Source organism: Macaca thibetana, chromosome 9, assembly GCF_024542745.1.
Source record: "Macaca thibetana thibetana isolate TM-01 chromosome 9, ASM2454274v1, whole genome shotgun sequence".
Classification (NCBI taxonomy): domain Eukaryota; kingdom Metazoa; phylum Chordata; class Mammalia; order Primates; family Cercopithecidae; genus Macaca; species Macaca thibetana.
In genome coordinates this window covers 51,991,365-51,998,453 of record NC_065586.1, presented here as the reverse complement: position 1 = coordinate 51,998,453, position 7,089 = coordinate 51,991,365, and the positions used below count along the sequence as shown (strand labels likewise).

General features: G+C 39.0%; 1 long non-coding RNA gene across 1 annotated transcript; it reads right to left on the bottom strand.

The window, feature by feature from the left end:
• Positions 1-1,161: 1,161 nt before the first annotated feature.
• Positions 1,162-6,772, bottom strand: LOC126962310 (uncharacterized). Its single transcript, XR_007728641.1, has 3 exons — positions 6,631-6,772; positions 1,391-1,487; positions 1,162-1,232 (listed from the first exon to the last, which is right to left on the bottom strand). It is a non-coding gene; the product is annotated as an uncharacterized LOC126962310 (long non-coding RNA).
• Positions 6,773-7,089: the final 317 nt, after the last annotated feature.

Below are 7,089 nucleotides of genomic sequence, written 5' to 3'. Positions count from 1 at the left end.
TAGAATTGGGTGCAGCCTCCTTTCCACAACTTCGGCTTTCAGCTCTCACCTGAATCTGGTAATTCTATTTCCTGTCCTTGCCCTTCAGGTAGAGGGTGATAATGGCTTCTTGCTCTAGTTCCAGGGTAACACGGTAGCACTTGGTGGTTTCCTTAACCCTGTAATAGTCCCTTCCTCAGACTGCCTTCAACATCCCAGCTAAATGTACTTACTATTTTCTGATATCAATACACCAGGGATTATACCTGTAAAACGAAATTGGAAAGGAAAAGTGATAAATGGCATATGGATTAGAGAACTGCTCAGGTTCAGTGGAGCTAGACATCTTTTCCAGCTAGCAGATTAGAGTGAACTTCATGGATGAGAGGCAGTCAAGAAAGACAAAGGTTAATTCTCCACCTTTCTAATGAGAAATATGGGGTTTTCTCCTGTGCGTGCATGCATAGATTTGAGCTATTCAGAAAGAAAAAAAAAAAACACAAACAAACAAACAAAACAGAATATTGCTCCTGGAAAGAACAACTAACTATGGGTTACAGAGTTTGCCTTTCTGATGAACCTGTGAAATGTCAGCATCTCTCTCTGTGTTAGCCTGATTGGAATGCTCCTGTTGAAATGTCATGGGGCCAGCTGCATCCACAGTGGGAGGTGGCATGGCCTTAGCTGGGACTGTGCAGGGCTTCAGCATCACCATGTGCAGAGGCAAAGCCACTGTGAGCTCAAATAGAGAAGCAAATCTACCCTCCTTTCCGTCTCCTCATCTCCTCACCCTTATTTCTCCTGTAACCCTGCATCTCTGCCTCTCATAAACAGCGCATATTTTGCAAACAGCATGAGAGTAGCGGGAGGGGTAGGGAGCCTTTTCTCTTTTTAAAGATCAAAACATTTTGCTCCTACTAAGAGGAATTAAAATGATGTTTAAAAGGAGTTAGCACAATGGTCAGGAAGAATTGCATCACGCCAGAGAGTTATATGGGTCATTGGTCATTCCTCTTATTTTAATTTCCTGGCTCTGGCAAGCTCCAGGGCTGAGGTCCCATTCAGCGGTCAAATCATGGTAATTCCACAAACACCTGGAGAGAAAACAGGAAGTAAAAATCTCAGCTGTTTCCAGGAGAGCTGTGGCCCTCTGGCCCTCCTTCTTCCATTTTCTTACCTCTTGCTCTCTCTTTTCTCTTCCCTTCCTCTTTCTCTTTCCATCCACAATTCCTTCCCTCTTTTCTTTTTTCAGTCTGTTTATGTAGGAATAGGAGAGGGGAATTACAGTCATTATTTAAAATGTACCTTGGATGGTAATCAAAGCTAGAATTATTTCTAATGAGATATTGGAAGAAACAGTACAAAACAACTGAATTGCTCTATAAAATTTAAAATGTTAAGGCAGTCTTACCTGGGCTCGGGTTGCTGAAGCCCTAAGACATCAAGGCACCTGAAGCTGGAGAAAAGGTCACCACCATCTCAATTTCAAAGAAATTTAGGATCTACGGCTGTAATGAGATCATATAATGGATTAGTGTGGTTCTTTTCCTTGTGTGTTCTCTACCTTCAAATTGGTTATTTTACAGGTGGAATCGTTAGATCAAAGAATGTGTATTAACTGAGTCACCACCTGCAGGAAGCCTTGCCTGATGCCTCTTCCTTATCCAGGGACATCTGTTATATTGCATACCAACCTCTACTGCAACCTGCCTGTTTGCTCACTTTCCTCCCTCTCTAGACCTAAGTTCACCCAGGCAGGGACTGTGTTGCAACCCCTCGGGATTCCTACTCACGGGCCAGTGGGGTCAGTGAGAACTCAGTGATTCCTGTTTAGTAAATAATTCATTGTTAAACTGAAAGATACCTATCTGAAAAAAAAGTCTGTTTTTTGAATGTTTTTATCTCTTCCTTGTAGATGAAATCGACCCAGCATTCATTCAGTCTCGCTCATGTCCTTATATTTCAAGATCTTACCACCACTCTGCAGAAAACTTTCAGAGAAACGTCAAGAGTTGCAGAACAAAGTCCCATCTCCTAAATTTGGCAAACAAGAATACCATGAAAACCCCAGGCAAATTCACCGTGATCAGCACTCAGACATACTGCCTGGTCATCTGTACTTCAGCCAAGAGAAACTATTTTAGTTCCCTCATTAGGCCGGTTCCCCCTACCTCCCTGTTTTCCTGCTCCCCCGCCCCCGCCCTTAGAAAGCCCTTCTCCTCCCCACACTCTTAACTGGTCATCTCCTTTTTGCCTGTTGAAGTTCTCACCCTTAGCTCAAGCTCCTCCTCCCACTGTTTCCTGGCCCCACTGTGACAGGGCTTCTCTGCAACCACCGATCGTGTTCTCTATACAACTCCCAATGCTTATCGCACTGGGCTGTAAATAAGACTTGGTCTGTCTTTCACTCCTCACCCTCAATCCTCCAGCCACACACATGCAACCACTCAAAATGGTTTGACAGTGAGTCAGCACTGCACATTGCTTGGAAGGAAGATATTGCCCAACATGTATTACCCAAATAAATGAATGAATAACCCAGCCAAGAAAGGAGAGCAAAGACGTCAATTTTGTTTTCAATATTGGTTTTATGCACTGTGTTCTTATCATAATGCTAATATATGGTCATTATATTAAAAATAGTGATTACTATAGTGGGTATTACTCCCCACCCTCCCCTATCTTTGTCAATTAGGAAGGCAAAATAGAGTCTCATTGTTTACATTTGTGTTTTTATTATAGGTGAGATTGATTTTTTTCTCTAAAGTTTAATGGCCATCTGTAGTTTTTACTGAATGATCTGCTGGTTTTTTATCCATTTTTATTGGAGTATTCAATCTGTTGATTATTCATATATGAAAATTCTTCCTATATAAAATTAATAACTATTTTTATCACATTTTCAAATAGCTTTTAAAGCTTACTTTATTCCTTTTTTGTTTATTTTTGCCTGGTTAGTGAGACATAAATATTTTTAACTGTTGGTAGGCAAATATATCAATATTCTTAATATGATTTCTGCCTTTGAATTTATTTACAGAAAGGTTTTCTTTTTACTTGTTTCATTTTTAGATTTCATTTTTTAGTATTTCTGGAATTTATTTTGGCAGAGAGTATATTATTTCTCCACAGAAATAACTAATTGTCCCAGCATGATTTATTGAATAATTCATAATTTCTCCTTTATTTGAAATGTCACACTTAGCAGATGCTAATAAACATTTTAGTTTATATATACATGAGGTCGTTGCTTGCCTATCAAAATCTGGTTTTAAATGTTTACTTACATACATGAGGTCATTGCTGGCCTATCAAAATCTGGTTCCATTGAAAAAGATATTTTTCCTTCAACACAGCACTGTAAGAATTCAGGGTGGTTTTTTTTAAAGATTATTTTATCTTCCAAGACATTTTCATATTTGGCATTGTAAGTCATATTTTAAGTTCTCCCTCTTGTCTCCCATTTATTCTTCTCTTTTAATTATTTTCTTAACCTATTCTCCCAGATTTACCCATTATATGAAATATGGGATATGTTTTGAAATTCCGAAACAAAAAAGTTATATAAAGCATTGATTGAAATAAAATAAATGCTTTAAATGAACTGAAAAACATAACACTATTATACTTCTGAGTACATCTCATTTTATATTCCTCCATAAGGTTTTAAAAACTTTTTACAGCTAATACCTGATAAAGTTTATTCCAAACTATGGGATATTCTCTGCAGATTTTACAAAAGGGGCCTCTTCTCCCCCATATTAATTTTCTATTGCTGTTGTAACAAATTACCAGAAACATAATAACTTAAACCAAATTTATTCTTATGGTCATGGAGGTCACAGTCCAAAATGGTTTTTCACTGGTGTATTAATCAAGGTTCTCTAGAGGGACAGGACTAACAGGATAGATGTATATATGAAAAGGAGTTTATTAAGGAGCATTGACTCACACAAACACACAGTGAAGTCCCACAATAGGACATCTGCAAGCTGAGGAGCAAGGAAGCAGTCCGAGTCCCAAAACCTCAAAGGTAGGGAAGCCGACAGTGCAGCCTGCAGTCTGTGGACGAAGGTCCAAGAGTCCCAAAGATGAAGAACTTGGAGTTCAATATTCAAGGGCAGGAAGCATCCAGCACAGGAGAAAGATGTAGTCCAGATGGCTAAGCCTCTCTAGTCTTTCCACATTCTCCTGCCTGCTTTTATTCTAGTCACGCTGGCAGCTAGTTAGGTGGTGCCAACCCAGGTTGAGGGTGGGTCTGTGTCTCCCAGTTCACTGACTCAAATGTTAATCTCTTTTGGCGACAACCCCACAGACACACCCAGGAACAATACTTTGCATCCTTTGACCCAATCAAGTTGACACTCAATATTAACCATCACAACTGGCGTCAAGTGCCATGGCCCCTCTGAAGGCTCCAGGGCAAAATCCCTTTCGTAGCCTTTTCCGGGTTCTTGAGCTGCATTTTTTGCATTGCTGGTCTCATATGGCCACTTCCTCTGTCTTCAAAGTCAGCGAGATAGCATTTTAAAATCTCTGTCTCTGTCTTCCTGCTCCCGTCATCACATCATCTTCTATAGTAAATTCTCCTTCTGTCTCCCTTTTATAAGAACATTTAGGATCACATTTCGTGCCCATGTAGATAATCCAGGATAATCTCCTCATTTTAATAATTCTAATTTAATCTTATATGCAAAATCTCTTTTGTCATATAAGGTAACAATAATAGGTTCTAGGGATTAGTACCTGGGCATCTTTGGGATCATTATTCAACCTACCACAACACCCAGTACTTATGACTTGAAGTACATTTTAAATTTAGCCTAATGGTTTTCTACATAGATGATTAAAGCAACTAGAAATACTGAAAGATTTTGTCTCCCTTTAAACTTTTTAGTTTCCCTATCATATTTTATGGGGCATAACTTCAAGAAAAATACGTAATACAGGTAATAGTGGGTATCTTTTCTTACTCTTAATTTTAATGGAAATTCCTCAAGTGTTTCACCAACAAGTTATAATTTTTCAAACCCATTTAAACTTTCATTTTATTGATGTTGTATTATTGCATCCTCATATTAAAATAAAGGGATTAGAAATGAACTCAGACTGAAATTTTCAGACACATTGCTCTTCATTGACCCTCTACCTTGATTTCTATAATATTGTACCTTTGAAAAACCAGAAAAATTACCTGTTGTTTTTGTGTGGCCAGAATTCATCCTCTGACTCATTCTTTGAAAATATCTAGTGCCCTATTCTTTGCACCATTCACTCCGTTAGGTCTTAGAAATGTCAAGGAAAACAAAACCACTACAGTTAGAAGAAGAGGTGGTCATCTGGTTGGGCATGGTGGCTCATACCTGTAATCACAGCCCTTTGGGAGACCAAGGAAGGTGGAGCATGAGGTCAGGAGTTTGAGACCAGCCTGTCCAACATGGTGAAACCCCGTCTCTACTAAAAATACAATACAAAAATTAGCCTAGCGCAGTGGTGGGCTCCTGTAATCTCAGCTACTAGGGAGGCTGAGGCAGGAGAATCACTTGAACCCAGGAGGTAGAGGTTGCAGTGAGCCGAGATCACACTACTGTACTCTAGCCTGGGTGACAGAGCAAGACTACATCTCAAAAAAAAAAAAAAAAAAAAAAAAAAAAGGTGGTCATCAACTAATAAATGCCCATTATTAATAAATTGTGTTCAATGTTATGAAAGTAAAAACAGTTCATTAAAATAAATGGAAAAACAGAGAAGTGGGATGACAAAGTGACAAAGTAGATCATATACAGAACTGTGTGTTTTGCTTTTCAAGGCATAAAGCCAACATAGAATAAGACAAGGCCTCTGGACAACAGAGGATAAAAATTTATCTCATTTTTCCATGCTTATGGAGAAAAATAGGCTGTGGTTGTGTGAAAATTATTCTAATTTTATAGTTAAAAATCTTTTGGTAAATGATCTATTTTTGAGAAAGTCTTGGGCTAGTCTCTTCTGTTTAGTTCCATGGCAAAAATGACATCAGATCAACAAAAAGATTTTCAGTATTGTGCTACTCCACCACTCCAAAATGACTGTTATTGGGACAGAGGCTAGAAATAGAGAGACTGGGCCGGGCATGGTGGCTCAAGCCTGTAATCCCAGCACTTTGGGAGGCCGAGACAGGCGGATCACGAGGTCAGGAGATCGAGACCATCCTGGCTAACACGGTGAAACCCCATCTCTACTAAAAAATACAAAAAACTAGCCGGGCGAGGTGGTGGGCACCTGTAGTCCCAGCTACTCGGGAGGCTGAGCCAGGAGAATGGCGTGAACCCGGGGGTGGAGCTTGCAGTGAGCTGAGATCTGGCCACTGCACTCCAGCCTGGACAACAGAGCGAGACTCCATCTCAAAAAAAAAAAAAAAAAAATAGAGAGACTGACTCCTTGTAAATAATGTATTTCTAGAATTAACTGTACTTGACCTTAATAGATATCTTATGTGCAGTAGTTCCCCTTTATCCATAGTTTTGTCTTCCTTGGTTTCAGTTACCTGCAGTAAACTGCAGTCTAACAATACTAAATGGGAAATTCCAGAAATAAACAATTCATCAGTTTGAAACTGCAAACCATTCTGCATAGTGTGATGAAATCTCACGTCACACTGCTTCGTCTCACCTGGGATGTGAATTATTGCTTTGTCCAGTGCATCCGTGCTGTATATGCCACCCACTCATTAGTCATCATCATCGCCTGCTCTTGACATCTAACCATCCATAAACATAATTATGGCTCTGTCATCCAGGGTCACCAGAAGCCGATGATCATCATTCTGAGGTATCGTCAGAAGGCCAATAGTAGTGCAGTATTAAGTCACAATGTCCATGTCATTTACCTCATATTTCATCACATAGGCATTTAATCATCTCACATCATCACAGGAAGAAGACTGAGTACAGTAGTACAATAAAATATTTTAAGAGAGAAAAAAGAGAGATACCACATTCACAAAACTTTTACTACAATATATTGTTATAATTGTCCTATTTTATTGTTAGTTTTTCATCTCTTACTGTGCCTAATTTATAAATTAAACATTATAATAAGTATGTATATACAGAAGAAAGTATAGTGTAT